Here is a 7,189-nt window from a genome sequence, read left to right as displayed (position 1 = left end):
CTCAAAAGAACAAAATGTAATGGACTTTTCTTGTAACAAGTAAGAGCATTTCTACATTACACTATTGATACTTTTACTTAAGTATAAAATGTCAGTTCTTTTTTTGTGCTTGTTGTTTAGTGCAAAGCATTAGTACCTCTACATAGTAACGTTTAACTTGTTAAAACTAACTAAACTAAGTAAATAGTTTATTTCCAATCTTTCTCTCTCTCTCTCTCTCTCTCTCTCTCTCTCTCTGACTGCCAACATTTAACATGCACATTCAAATGGTGGGGAGGGGAACATTTGTGTCTATCCAATCAGATGTGTCCAAACAGAGTTTTCAAACATTTGAACTGTTTGGGCGGTTGGGTGAATTCATTCTTCTCAACCATGTACTGCTGGCCTGTTGGTGTTTTTGGACTAGCTTTGTAAATGGTAAGCTGCTATTTTATCTAATTGTAAATCATTAGTAGGTTATACTGTTTATTGTATTTACTTTGATCAGTTCTCTACAGTCTGTTTGATCAGTTGTAGGCTAGTGTTCCTTTACCTGTATGAGTTCAGATTGTTTTAAAACATGTGGCCTAGTCAAGTAGCTAGTCAATTCATATGCCATGATTTAATTTGTCAGCATAATGCAGTATAGTAAAATACACAGACTTTATACATTTTAGTAACTAAAGTTGGATTGCTTTGTAGTTTGTCTTTACTGTGGCTATATTGAATACAATGGCAAAGCATTGCTTCATCCCACTAACCCCTAAAATGATATTTGCAGGGAGAATTCCATTGATTTCCCCACTGTTGACGAGGAAGTTTTATAAGGTACTACACACCCACACTCTTCATTTAACTTTTTTTTGTGCACTCCTGTTTCAGTTGAAGTTTTCTGAGTTGTAATTGCTGTTATATTATTTTACAGTTGTTGGCACCCAGCGGTACATGTGTGAGGACCTTTCGGAGTTTTAACAGGTAATCTCCAGAATAAATTGCAATTTGCAGGACAATGGCTTGGTTTTCAGCAGAAGATTCAGCAGACAGTCAGCAGGCAATACACACACACACACACACACACACACACACACACACACACACACACACACACACACACACACACACACACACACACACACACACACACACACACACACACACACACAGTAGTGTGGTAGAGTGTGGTAATTGTATTAACATTGTTGTGTTCCGGTTTCAGTGGTTTTGTGGTTTAATTGTAATTCTTTTTTTCTTCTTCTGTTTTTCTTCAAGGCTTCAAGGACTGCCATTTTGGATCTTCAGCCCTCCAGCAGTCCAAAGTTCAGGAGATCATCTCCAAAAAGGACACAGAGCAACTCCAAAGATGGACTTCCATTTTGGATCTTCAGCCCTCCAGCAGGAAGAAGTTCACAAGATCATCTCCAGGACCTTGTACCAAACGCTGTGTTCTCCAGGACCCAATGCTTGACGACAAAGAGCTTGAGGACTATGTTTTTAGTGCAAACATTTTAACTCAAATCTTTGCTTCTGGGGTCCCTGGAACAAAATATATTTCTTTATTTTCTGTATTTCTTCCTGTGGATTATACCAGGGACACATGACTTGGATTTAGCTCTTCCTTGGACCCAGCCACCGTGGATTACATGAGTAGCCTACAAGTGACTTTGTTTTCCTTTTCCCGCTATTTTTCTTTGCTCTTCTTCATGTCACTACTTGCTGACTATATGTCAGTCTATGTGGATTATGCGGTCGACACACACTGACATTTTGCACCGTAATCCTGTGTATAACGCACTGACTTTTAACTTTTTTTTCCAAGCACCTTAACTAACGTCCATAAGTATATCATGCACAGTATACATTGCTGCTATGTTCATGCACATATCTTATCTCAGGTACTAGTGTGAGTATATAGACACAAATTTCACCCACTTTTTTTAATTAAACCTGTGATGTGACAATAAACCTGATTCTGATTCAGAATATTTGAATATATATTTTTTAGAGTGAACATTTTTAACTCAAATCTTTGCTTCTGGGTCCCTGGAACAAAATACTTTTCTTTGAAACAGTTTACCTTATCTGTGTGCTCCTGTTCCATTGTTTTGTATACATTTATTTTTCTTGATCAATAAACATAATTACATGAGTTCTGCCTATGTGTTTTTCTATATTGTTTGTGTGTGTGGATATATATATATATATATATATATATATATATATATATATATATATATATATATATATATATATATATATATATATAAATATATAAATTAGTGCAGGTAGTGGGGGGGAACTATAAACCACCCCTCCCATTGGGGGTGGGGTGGGGGGGGGGCAAGCCACAGCCCCTGGGGGGGGGGGGCTTTAAACCACCCTTCCCACTGAGGGGGGGGGGGGGGGGGGGTATAAACTAGGGGGTTTATACAAGAATTAGCATGCAGAATGTGGGGTGGGTGGGTGGGGTTATAAGCCACAGCTTCCAATCAAATGTAGTTTTCTGCACATGCTCTGAAGTGGTTGGGGTGGAAGGGTGAGAGGGGTGGGAGGGGTGGGTGTGTGAGGTCCTTGCTGGCAGACATGCAAATGAAGGTCTCAGAAATGGTACATACACCTGAATATGTGGGAGGTATGTGGGAGGTGGTACATTAATGAATGAGGGCAGCATACACACACATACTCCCTTAAGTATCAGGGGTATGCCTGAGGGATACCCTCCCAAAATCATTGCTTTTCACCCAGTGTGCATCATGGCAAGGTAACAACACAACCCAAACCTCTACCAAAGTGGTCTTGCCCTTTAATATCAAAATGTGCACTATCCGTCACAAACCGTCACCATAAGGGTCCATTCGATGTGCAAGAGTCCACTTGGACTCCTGGTGGTCCCTGGACCCCCATGATGAGAACCAGTGAACTACAGCACAGGGGCATGATAGAGGAAGACTCAACCCGGGCGAGAGCAGCCTTATCTGGGCTAGTCTTTTTTTTGAAAAGTGCTCCTGGCTCCCATGTCTCTGTGGTGGTTAATCCATTAAGACCGGGAACGCATCTGTGTCATTTTTAGATTTCTTTGGGCTATTCAAAAATGGCAGATCTACAAGCTCATAGCGCAGCACCGAGTGCCGCGCTATGAGCTTGTAGATTTTTTAAAGCGAACATTCGTAACTCAAATCTTCGCTTCTAGGGATTCTACAAATGTCTTCTAAATCCTTACAGTTTTTTGAAAAAAAATATGTTGCTATAATAGCAGTGATCCTCAAACTTTTGTGTCAACGACCCCCAAAATAATATGTATTTGGCCGCGGACCCCCATCTCAAAATATTTTGTTCCAGGGACCCCCGAGAAGCAAAAAATTTGAGTTAAAAATGTTTGCTTTAAAAAATGTATATATTCAAAGATTTGCACAAATTTTCCAGATTTTTCAAAAATAGCAGATCTACAAGCTCGTAGAGTGACACTCAGTGCCGCGCTATGAGCTTGTAGATCTGCTATTTTTGAATAGCCAAAGTATAAAATAATGGTTATACTGTAGCTAAAATCTAAAATGACACAGAGGTGTTCCTGGATTGAATGGGTTAAACATGAGATAGGATTCGTCGTGGGTATTATCTCAACACAGTCTTTGGTTTCAACTCATTTTGGGGTGGATTACACTTCAGAGGCCGTGAGCAATGTTTGATTTGAATGTCTTTACTGTAAGTCAAGGGATGAGAGAAGAAGCAGGAGCTCTTTCTCTGGAGAGCCTAAAGTCTCTTCACCAAGCAGGACGACTTCATCCAAAAGTCTGTTCATTCATATTCAATGTGCTCCATTCATGCTTGATCATGTATTCTTCCCCTACATGTTGTATCTCCTTTTTGGGATGCAGATGTAATCATGTAATCGTTAATCGACAGTTGGTTCACCTTATCGATTAATAACACTGATTACCGATAATCGGTGATTTTGCAGAAAACCCCAATTTCCGTCAGTAAAGCTACGGTACGACATACAATTCTAAATATTGCTTATGACAATATAAATTGTTAATGTTAGTTGTAATTAATATGATGATGCTTACAGAATACAAAACACAGGTCATATATGTATTGTTTGAGATGTGACCAATGGCACTTTTTTTTAAATGCCTTTTTTAATGCCATTGTACAGATAAAAATGCCCCGAAAAAAATAAAAATAAAATGCGCAGGAAATTATTTATGATAAATATTTATGCTCCATCATAAAGCAGTGTTAGGACACCATGATTAAAAACGCTTTTGCGTACATGTAAAAATATTTGTCAAGGTAATGCTCAAATTAACTGCCGGCCTCTGTTCAGCTTCGTCATACAGATACAAATATGGAGACATTTTTAAAAAACACAGGAAAAAGGCTTTAAGAGTGTTGATGAATGCTTCCCTTGGAATTTATGTAAGCTATAAATTCCATTATGCTACCTACTGTACTGCACAAATAAACTAGTACCCTAATCTCTCCTATATCTTCATGTTTTTACACCATTAAATTGTCAATTGTATCGTGTCTATAATGCTTATTTTTTCCCATTAAATTCTAAGTTATGCAATAATCCCTCAGAGCAGGAGTAGGTGCCTAATAGGTAAACACAACGAGTATTTAAATACATACTGTACACAGCGCCAGCAAACATTTTAACTAGTGGTTAAATGTGAAATTAATCTCATATTGAGCAACTGAAGGGCCTATACTGTATATATCTCTTTTTTTGTTTGTTGCTGTACTATGTTATAGTTTGAATGTCACAGTGATTGTTTTCAGACAAGCCATCATTGTTCTTCAGCACGCCACTTCCTCTAAAGGAAGTAATCAACAGCTATACAAGCTGTCTACAGCGATAGGGAAGCCATGTGTATAGGAGGCTTGGCGACTACACACACATCCTTAAGTGTGTGGTGCTGGTGTGAGCGCACAGCGCACAGTGAGGAGGAGAGAGATAGTGTGAACCTCCGTTCTCCTCCCTGTGATACAACTCCTCACTGAGCAGTGGCGTGCACAGACATTTTGAGGGGCAGCTGCTCAAGTAAAAAAAAAGGGCACCTTGCGCGTTTGCCAAAAAAATTCCAAGCCAAAAAAATCTACAAGCCCACAACGCCTCGCAGCGCGAGGCGTTGTGGGCTTGTAGATCTGCTATTTTTTGGCTAAAGTTCTCCTCAGAAAAGGGATGCTAGGTTTCGAGTGGTTATGGTAAAAAGAAAAATCATATCACATAACGATTTGGCGGACCCCCTGTAGTAACTCTGAGGTACTGTTGAAAACCCCTGCTGTAAACTGGAAAAAAAAAGCTTTTTTCAAAAGGGCACTTCTGGTCAAGAGGGCAAAGGGCAGGTGCTCTAGCACCACCTAGAGTCTATCTGTGCACGTCCCTGTCACTGAGGCTGCAGACTGACTCCATCCATGTGCATTGCAGGCAGTAGTGTAGTGGTTAAGAAGTACTTAATGTTTTTACTTATGTAAAAGTATCAATACTGCAATGTATAAATACTCTGTTACAAGTAAAAAATCCGGAATTCAAAATGTAGTTGAGTAAAAGTACAAAAGTGTTGTTATCAAAATGTAGCCTACTTTAAGTACCAAAAGTAGAAAGTATACTCCTTGTATACTGCAAAATGTTTCACAAGTTTTCAAATGTATACAAATCTTTAGAAAATTGCAGATCTACAAGCTCACAATGCATTGTGAGCTACTTTCAAATGGCCGAAACGTATATAGGGCTGAAGTGGGTATTGTATGTTTTGTAATAATAATCCAAATCTACAAAGTAACTAGAAATTAAAGTTTTTAGATAATTGTAGTGGAGTAAAAGTACAATATTTGTCTCTGAGATGTAGTGGAGTAGAAGTAAAAGTACTGAAAATTGGAAATACAAAACTGGGAGAACGTTTAAATAATAGAGTACTGTAAGTGTTCCAATTTGTCTTGTCGCCACATAAATGAAGTGTAGTTCCCAAAGAGGCAAAGGTCCAAAGTAGTTTATTTTAATTCCACCTCCCAAACACTGCCAGCTCCTCCGACCCCCAAACTGTCACACACTGCTGCACACACACACTCATCCATGCCTTCCAATAAGCACTCAGGCTTCCTTTAAAACAGCCCCGAAAATGCACCTTTCAGGAGGCCAAAGGGGGAGAGGTAGTTATCACTTCTCTTTTAGACAGGCGACAACCCCCTCTTTTCTTTACCCCCATCCCCCCCCCCCCACCCCCGCCACACACACACTTTTTAGCGGTGCCAACCGCTCTACATTTGACTCCGTCCGTGTGAGTGTCCGTCCGTCCGTCCGTCCGTCCGTCCGTATGTTATGTCCGTCCGTATGTTTGAACACGGCAAGGTAGCAACACATGCGCCACTTCAACACACACACACACACACACACACACACACACACACACACAAGCCAATACTGCACACATGCGCACACACGAACACACGCACACACACACACACACTTGACGTCCGTATGAGCACGGCGTATGAGCACGGCGTATGAGCACGGCATGCTACGGAGTACAAATTTTGTACATGGACTAAAACCACCAATAGGGACGAACTGAAATTAATTAAGCCCCGCCCCCTCTGTCTTCCTATTGGCTGGGCTTTAAACAGCCGTAAGTCCAGTTTGCAGCATGCCACCAAGTCCAAATTTGGTATGTGACTAGACCACCAATAGGGACGAACTGTAATTACTTAAGCCCCGCCCCCTATGTCTGCCCATTGGCTGGCCTTTAAACAGCCATTATTCCAGTTTGCAGCATGCTACCAAGTACAAATTTGGTACGTGGACTCCGACCACCAATAGGGACGAACTGAAATTAGTTAAGCCCCGCCCCAAAGGCACCGCTTCCTTCACACAGGGTGTGATTTTTTTCTACTCTGTACATGTAGTGATTTATATTTGTGATGATATTGAATGCTTGGTGCTATTTTATATGTTGATGAATTGAATACCTAGGACCCCAATGGAAACAATACCGACTCCGTACATATAGTGTTGTTTTTTTCTGTATTTTTGTGATGATATTGAACTGTTTGGTGCTATTTTATGTGTTTATGAATTGAATACAAGGACCTCAATGGAAACAAGACCGCAAGGACTTTTTTTGGACGGACCTGGAAGTGTTATAACACTACTTGTGCTGTTTTACATTTTTGCCTAATACAATATTCAAGAAAATATTCAATAAGGACT

General features: G+C 40.1%; 1 long non-coding RNA gene across 1 annotated transcript; it reads left to right on the top strand.

Annotated features, from left to right (window-relative positions):
• The first annotated feature begins 292 nt into the window (after positions 1–292).
• Positions 293–2,125, top strand: LOC311044637. Its single transcript, XR_014600718.1, has 4 exons — positions 293–417; positions 761–807; positions 905–954; positions 1,249–2,125. It is a non-coding gene; the product is annotated as an uncharacterized lncRNA (long non-coding RNA).
• The last annotated feature ends 5,064 nt before the right edge of the window (positions 2,126–7,189 follow it).

The sequence above is a fragment of the Gymnoscopelus microlampas genome (genome assembly GCF_963454915.1).
Source record: "Gymnoscopelus microlampas genome assembly, chromosome: 1".
In the NCBI taxonomy this organism is placed as follows: Eukaryota; Metazoa; Chordata; class Actinopteri; order Myctophiformes; family Myctophidae; genus Gymnoscopelus; species Gymnoscopelus microlampas.
Note: the sequence above shows the minus strand (reverse complement) of the source record. Positions and strands in the feature narration are given on the sequence as shown.